The following is an 8,073-nucleotide window of genomic DNA, read 5'->3' on the forward strand; positions in this document are numbered from 1 at the left end:
TATATATATATCTTGGAATATATTTATTGAATAGAATCAGATTCTCAGCAAAGATTGCAAGCATTTCACACATATCTACAGCTAGGAATCAAACATCACAGAGTATTTTCTGGTTTGGAAACTTCAATGCAATGAAAAGAGTGAAAAGCATACTTCGGCCTGATAAGGAAGCCAAGTCAGCTGATCACTTAACTTTCTCAACAGCATGGTACAACTCTTACTTTCTCTTTCTAGAGTGTTGCAACTCCAGTTGCTTAGGTAGATGATGAAGCTTGTATTTTTAATTTCAAATTATGGAGCTCAGGCATCAAAAGGATTGTTTAAAGCAAGCCACAATTGTCACTGCTAAAGAATAGAATGACAGCATTTTTACAATTTTAGCAGTTTCATTGATAGATATCAGCATGGAGACTCTGAGTTATGCACTCCCTGGAGGGCTGATAAGTATTTTGTTGGGTTAGAAGCTAGGTAGCACTCTGGGAAGCACCCAATCTGCCCGCTGCCCTGAAGCCCTCAGACTGCCTGCAGAGCCTTGTGTAACTAGTAACTTCTATTCCTCTTTAGACTTAAATCACAGGCTTTTAATGATCCAGTATTTTATCTAAACATGATCTGCTGCACATCCACGGCACAGCTTCAATGCTTCAGTGTATTCTAGCTCACTTGTCTAGACCGAGTCTGTGGGGAGGTGGTTTCCCCTGACCCCAGCAGTATTCTTTCACTAGATATTTTTAGAATGCTTTCTGATCTGTTCTGTCTCTTTCACCCTTATTACATGGATTTGTTATTACTAAGAGTTTGAAAAGAAAAAGACAGAACACTGATTTTGTTTCATAGTTTAATTAAATGAGCGTTTACTGGGTTTGCTCTATGTCTGGGCAGTGGCAAGTAGGCAGGATGAAAATAAATGAAAGCTCTTACCTTCCTTCATCCCCACTTTAATCTTTCTGGAATCCAATCAGAAAAAGAGAGTTTCATTGCTTAGGATTTTCTAAAGGAATTGAATCAATATATTTATGCAAAGGGCTTTATCATAGAGGTAAGATTTACTAGGTTATGAGAAGGGAGAGTACCCACATTAGCCATCAGTGTTCTGGAGAATCAGAGGATCCAGTAGGGTGCAGTCCAAGAAGCTGCAAGCCTCAGAACAAGTAGGATCAAGGATGCAGCACCAACTGAAGACTGAGGGCCTGGAAGCCCTCTAGGGAGCTAGTGACATGAGCTCATGCTGAAAAGCTGAAGAAGCTGGAGTCTGTTGTTCACAGACAATGGAAGTACCAAGAAAAGCACCCACTCAAGTAGAATGGAGCTTTGCAAGTGCAGACTGACTTACTCCTTCTTCCATATTTTTTCCACCCTGGCTGTAGCCTATTGGTTGGCACCACCCTCAGTCCTAACAGTCTTCACCTTCAATTTATTGGCCCTCATGCCAGTCATCTCTGGAAAGACACACTTAAGAGTGTGCTTTTGTAACCTGCTAGGTGTTTCTTAGTCCTGTCAAATTGACAAAATAAAGCATTACAAACAAGAACCTACTCAGGAATTTTAATGAAGAGAATACATCATGATAAAGTGGTGACAAGTTTGTGAGAAGAGTTGATGAAACAAATGGGGACAATGAGATGATCTAAAGATTGAGAATCTAAAGAAAGCTGCCTTCTTTCCTAGGGCCGTAGGAACTAAAGGAAATGACAGTGTTTCCAAACCCCAGAAAGAGGAGCCAGCAGGAGCTGGGAGTGTGGAGGGAGGAGTAACCACAAAACCACTGTAATAGTAGAGGAAAGAGATGCTGGCACAGCAAGACAGGGTTAGAAATACCGGGTTCCTTCTTCCCCCACCCTCCAGTCTTCCTTCCATACCTCCCATCACCCAAGTAAACCAGAACCCACTGACACAGGAGTTCATCAACACCAGCACACAGGGTCAGATCCCTACACTTCAAGGTCCAGCAGCATGAGAAATGGTGACATCATCTCAAAATAGCTCTTCATGTCTCCATTCCTGCTACCTTTCACTTCTCTACCTTCAGATCATAGAAAGTGGAGACCGTATGACAGAGCTGCAAAGCTTTTCCCAGCTCTGACCTGGCCTTGCTCCTCACCTTTAGGACAGAGTCAGGATGTCTTAGCATGCACACAGCCTTCCTTTGGATCTGGATTCTTCCTTCAGCTGCAGTCCCACCTTTTACTTCTTTCCTGCCACCAACTGGCTTCTCTGCAACTGAGGTACCTTTAGGACTCTGCATCCCTCCTCCAGTCTGTATTGCTTGTTCTCTTGATGCTTGTTTTCCTGTCCTACATGATGTCTATTTACTGATCACTTTTTTTCAGATTCTGCAGGGCTCCAGGAACAATTGGAAAAGATAGAGAATGATGTGGCCGGTGTCCTCAGAAGGACGCTGATCTCTTCTTCCCTCGTGCAACACTAGATCTCGGTGAGATGAGACGCTCACAGAGAGCAGGCGGAGCCTGAAGAGACGAAAAAAGACAAACCTTGAGTCTTCAACATGCTTCAAAGGTTAAAGTGGAGCATCAGGCTCAACTGCATTTCCAGAGATAAACACAAATCAGAAATTAGAGATCAAGCTAGCCATGAGGAGGTAGGTCTTTATTAGAACGGAAGAAAGACAGCCAAAGGCCTTTCTGAGAAGGCTGCAAGTCATTTTCGCTCATCTCGATAGACCTATGACTACTGCACAATTTTAGTATTTATCCTTTAATTTTTAACATGTGTTCTTACATTTTAAATTTCATAATATAAACTAAAGTTTCTGAATCTCTATTTAGCCCCCTTAAGAGAGATGTGTACTTGCAAATGCTTCATCATCTCATTAACCTACCCAAACCATCATGATATTGTCTGATTTATCATATCTTGCATATTTAAAACACTCATAGGAATATTCATATTCTTATTGTTCTTATAGGATATCTAATAATTGTTTAAATTTGTCAATCTGTCACTTACCATTTTTCTTAACTTACTCTGATTTCATCTTCTTTTTTCCTATAGTACTCTAAGTATCAAAGTAGGCATGAAGTTGCATTTTTATGGCTATATTTACTTTAAAAAATCTCTCTTTTCCACTATTGCTGTTTCTTCCTTCAGTTCTTCAGATGTGTTAGCTCTTTTTGTTTTGTATTAATTTCCTTTTCAGATCACAGTTTAAATTATAATTTCTCATATATGAATTTTCTTACTTTGGACGATTGGTGATCCTTCTCATAAGCACTGACTTAAATTTATATTTCAGAATTTTGCTGGACAAGCTCATCTTCTGTTTAAATTATCTTATGCAGGTTTTGCTTCTGTATTCACGTTAGGAGATTCAGGACAATTTTTTTTTGTGGTACCAGGGATTGAACTCAGGACCCTGCGCTTGCCAGGCAAGCACTTATTCTACTGAGCTATCTCCCCAGCCCCTGTATTCACGTTAGGATATACTCTTTCTCTCTGAATTATCACCTCACCACGCTGTCCACTCTATACTGTACTCTCTACTGAGATTAGGAGAGAAGAATGAGAACTCCATTCCTTGAGCTCCCCTGGGTAGATTGTGACAATGAGACTCACAGAAGATTTGAAAGCGGAAAACAAAAAGAAGCCCTAAGTCTCCAGCACAGATGCCTCAGGAAGGTGTGAGGGCATTGACAGAAATTAGAGATGGTATTTCCAGTGCCTTGCAAAGAGTCCCTAGGCAGGTATTGAACAAATATTTCCTATGAAAGACAAGATAATAAATATTTCAACCTTAAAAATCATAAGGTCTCTCTGCTAAATGTGCCTCTTCTCTTCTCTTCCTCTCTCTGTGTCTGTGTCTGTCTGTTTGTCTGTCTCTCTTTCTCTCTCTCTGAGCTATATTTCCTGCCCTCTTTTCCTTATAAATGTAAGAAATTTCTTAGGCAGCCAAAAGTATGGCCACATCCCATCCATCATAGGGTGCTGCCTCCTGCTCCAAAGAACCATCAATCCAAAATCCCTAGGCCACTGAGCTACCTGCTAGGGTAAAGTTATGGTGATGTCTTCACTTCTAGGTACACTAAGAGACAGCTGTGTGGTTCTCTGTCTTATTCTCCATGTCCTTTCCAAAGCTGTTCAGGACCCAGATTTCTTAAAGACACATCCAAATTCATGCCTAAAGACTTTGAGGTTCATTAATGGCTGTCCTTGGCCAGACATTAGAGTTCAGTCTCTCTAGTGGTCTCTATGGTAGCTCCCAGATTTCTGGTTTTCCACACTGACAGACAAGTTGCTTGTGTCTGTCTCCACACTTAGGCAGGATGGTAGGCTTACTTGTGACTGTGTCCCAGTGCTACTTGTAAGAGACTGTTAGTTTCCCTTTCAAGGACGAACAGGTTCCTTCTGTTCTAGGTCCATGCAGGAGTGCTGGGGTGGTCTGAGTTTTGAGACCCAGTTCTTTCCCAGCATGAGCACTGGAAATTCCCTCCCTCTGGCTGGTGTTGGGACTACACTCTTCAGGAGAAGTTCAGCTTCAACTTCCACTGGATTCTCTTGAGATTTCTGGCCTAGAAGATTTCCCTTCCTTGATTGTAGTTGGGTTCTGTATTTTTTAAAAATGTTGTATCTAGAATTTCTATGAATTTGAAGTGTGGAAGGAGTAATGTTAGCATGTTCTTAATCTACCCTCTTGACCTGGAAAACCCGTGTTCACATCTGTGGAGTGAGAGGACTGTGTTTAATGATTCCCAGAATCCCTTCAAGCACTCTCCTGTGCTAACTTCCTACATCGAGGCCCATCGTGTTTATATATAAGTACTGCTGCCAACACTCGGACACATGTGCTGGCCTAGTGCTTATTTACCATTTAAAGAGACCATTAGTAGAAAGAATTAAGCCAGCACACATCTAATATTTGGCAATAGAGAGGGAAAATATGGCTAATATGTTGCATACAATGATTAGATTCATCATGCTGGCCAATGCAAATGAATCTAAAACTTCATTCACTCCAAATCACCTATAGTTTTCAAAGTTATTGTTTATTGTGGAAAAATGAAATCTATTAAATACCACAAAACAAGCCACAATCAATACCTGGGTTCTGCCTTTCCTATTGTGGCCGCCCATAAGAAGGTGGATTAACAACTGTTTATAACAGTGTTAGCTTTCACACACAGTGGTTCTCGGTTCATGTATTTAATTCTTTCTATGATTCCACAACCAGGGGTCCCACTGCTCTTGGTCTTACTTGGAAAGTTAAACCACTCATCCATCCATTCATTTATTTACTACATATTACTGCACATTCACCATGTGCCTGGCACACAGTGCTGAAGATAACAGAGCCCATGAGAAAATCGCAGCCTACGCCCCTAGAGCACACAGTCAGTGAGAAAGACAGATATCAAAAGTGTGCTACAAGACTGTGGAGTAAGAAAAAAGACTAAGCAACGATGAATGTATAAAATAGGGAGATCCAGTGGTTTAGAGGTTTCCAGATGGTGAAGCTCAAGAGTAAAATTAAGGCTGAGACCTGAAGTTTGAGTGTTGCCAGGAAGGATGCTGCTAAACATAGGACAAGGTGGGGGCCAAACCAGAGAGTCAGGGAGAGTGGGGCCCAGAGATACAGATAGACCAGTTCTCAATTGCCTGAACACAGACTTGGAGACTCAAGCCTAAGATGCTAGAACAGCTGCCAGTGGTTGCAGGTCAAGAAATGATGCTGTTTGATTCAAAGGTTTATCCACTACAGTGTGGGGCATGGGGCCGGAAGTCAAGTGTGAATGCTACTAAGGTAGCCCAGGTGCTGCATGGTTAGGTAATGACTGAGGGCGATCAGAGTGGAGCGGGAAAGACACTGTAGGTGTGCAGCAGGTTGTACGTGACAGAGCTTGGTTGCGTGCTGCATCTGAAGGAGGAGTAGAACTCAGGCTCCCATTTGAGCCACTGTGAAGATGGTCATTCCATTTCCCAGGAAAGGGATGCTGTAGAGAGGGCAAAAGAAAAGGAGAAGGAAAATGAGGGGCCGGAGAGGGCTGGTTTTATAATTTTAAAAATGTATTTAGTACAGGGTCTACAGGGTCTCACACATAGATCAGACTTGTAGTGATCCTTCTGTTTTCAGCCTCCCAAGCACTGGGATTACAGGTGCGTGCCACCACACCCAGTCTCAGTTGCTGTCTCATTGTGCCCCAGGGGCAGGGCAGGCATGGCATCCCAGGGATCGAACCTGGGTTCCTGAGCTTTGCCTAAGCAGGTGTTTTATTTAGTCCTCTGAGCTATCTGGCTGACCCTGAGATCTGGTTTTAAATTTAGGTTCTGCTTCTTGTCTATACTGTGCACACAGTGGTGCTGATGCAAAGTGAGGTTTAAAGGCACAATGACTGGCATGGAGAAGGCGCTCAGTACAGCTGAGAGTGTTCTCAACGCTCCTGTGCCTCATCTGCTGTAGACAACCAGTTGTTAACTAAAGAAGCATTACTATGTGATGAGCATTAAGTCTGGGATAGAAGACGGGAGCTGCACTTGTCAGCATTAGGTTGGTGAGTGTGCCTCTCTGAGTCTTCTATTTGGTGAAGAGTCAGTTTGGAAGATTTCTAAAGTTCCTCCCAGCTGGATGAGTAAATGATACTGCAGTCAGACTGTCACCAGGCCCCAGAGTGTCTCTCAGCATTGTAGCAACACTGGAGAAATTGCTTGTGGGTACAGGACTGTGGGAGATGGGAAAGGCGCCGAGACATCTCCTATTTCAGCTTCGTACAGGGCAGCATGAGCCATCAGCTCAGACGCGGTGTTCCCATACCCGGCGGAGGCATGCCAGCCACCTCCATGTGCTCACGTTTCCTCCCCTTGTCAGATCTTAATGGTGAGAAATGTTACTGGTTTCTTGAAACCAACATCTTCATGGAATGGGTGCGCCTGAGAGAGAACCACACATGGAAATGGAGACTACCACAAAGCTCTATTTTCAGGACAGTACAGAAGAGTAGGAATCTGTTTTTCATTCCAGATGAGAATGTTTTCCTAGATGGTAGGCAGATGTAAGAGTAGTATTCTAGAAGGAAGACCTTGTGTCTCCAGTATCCGCTGTCCTGGTCAGACCACAAACAAGGGATCATATCTGTGAACTGTCACATGTAAAGCCTCAGGCTCTGAAATCAGACGGTCATGAGTTCAAAATATGACACTGTTGTTTTCTAGCTGCATAATACTTGAAAAAGAATTTAACTAGCAAGTTTCAGTTTCTTCATTTTAAAATGGAAGTAATAATTATAACACCTTCTCTGGAGATTTCTTGTTGGGGTTAAAGAAGAATAGAGGGTGGGTAAAGGAATTAACACAGTTTTTCACAAATAATGCTGCTGATGATCACGATTGACTTTTGGGCTGCAAAAAAGTCACATTATCTTCAAGGCTACATCCTTCCATTAATGTTTGTGTCAGTCACTTATCTTCCTTAGACCTCAAGACCTCAATTTTCCTCCTCCAGAAAACGGGCTCACATTAACATCCCAATTTTAGTTATCCTAAGAGACAAATGAAATAACATGAGGAGCACAGCAAGACGATTTAGCAAGTGTGTGAGGCAGGAGCTGAGCTGTTTCTTATTTTCTGTATTTTGACTTAGACATAAAGTGAGAATCGATTGTTTTGAAGTGTCCTACATGCACATTTTAAGCTAAAAGCTGGGGACCTCTCACTTCAGAGTGGCTTAAACAGTGAATGAGCAGTGTCTACTGCTGCCAAGAGGTACAGAGATAGCAGGGAGGCAGGTGAGCCAGATGCTGCTGAGCAATCAACAAGCACAGGTGAATGTCCTTTAATGGGGAGCAGCTGGATTTAAGCTGGCAGGAAGTGTTGTAAGAAGGAGGGTGACGCCCTACAACCAAGAGGCTGTTTCCACGGTCCCTTGGGGGAGTGCTGATGGGAGACAAGTGGTCAAACACAAACCAGTAATTTTAAGTTGGGAAGCTTGTTGGAGAAGGCCCCCCATAGCACTTTTGCAAAACCAAGAAACACCCACAAAGAAGGAACAGTGTGGAACGGCTTTCCGCCTACCAAGAGGGCACCAACAACCAGCTGGTATTAAAGAGGCACCGTAGTCCAGGGCTG

This window comes from Octodon degus, unplaced genomic scaffold, assembly GCF_000260255.1.
Source record: "Octodon degus isolate 3935 unplaced genomic scaffold, OctDeg1.0 scaffold00156, whole genome shotgun sequence".
In the NCBI taxonomy this organism is placed as follows: domain Eukaryota; kingdom Metazoa; phylum Chordata; class Mammalia; order Rodentia; family Octodontidae; genus Octodon; species Octodon degus.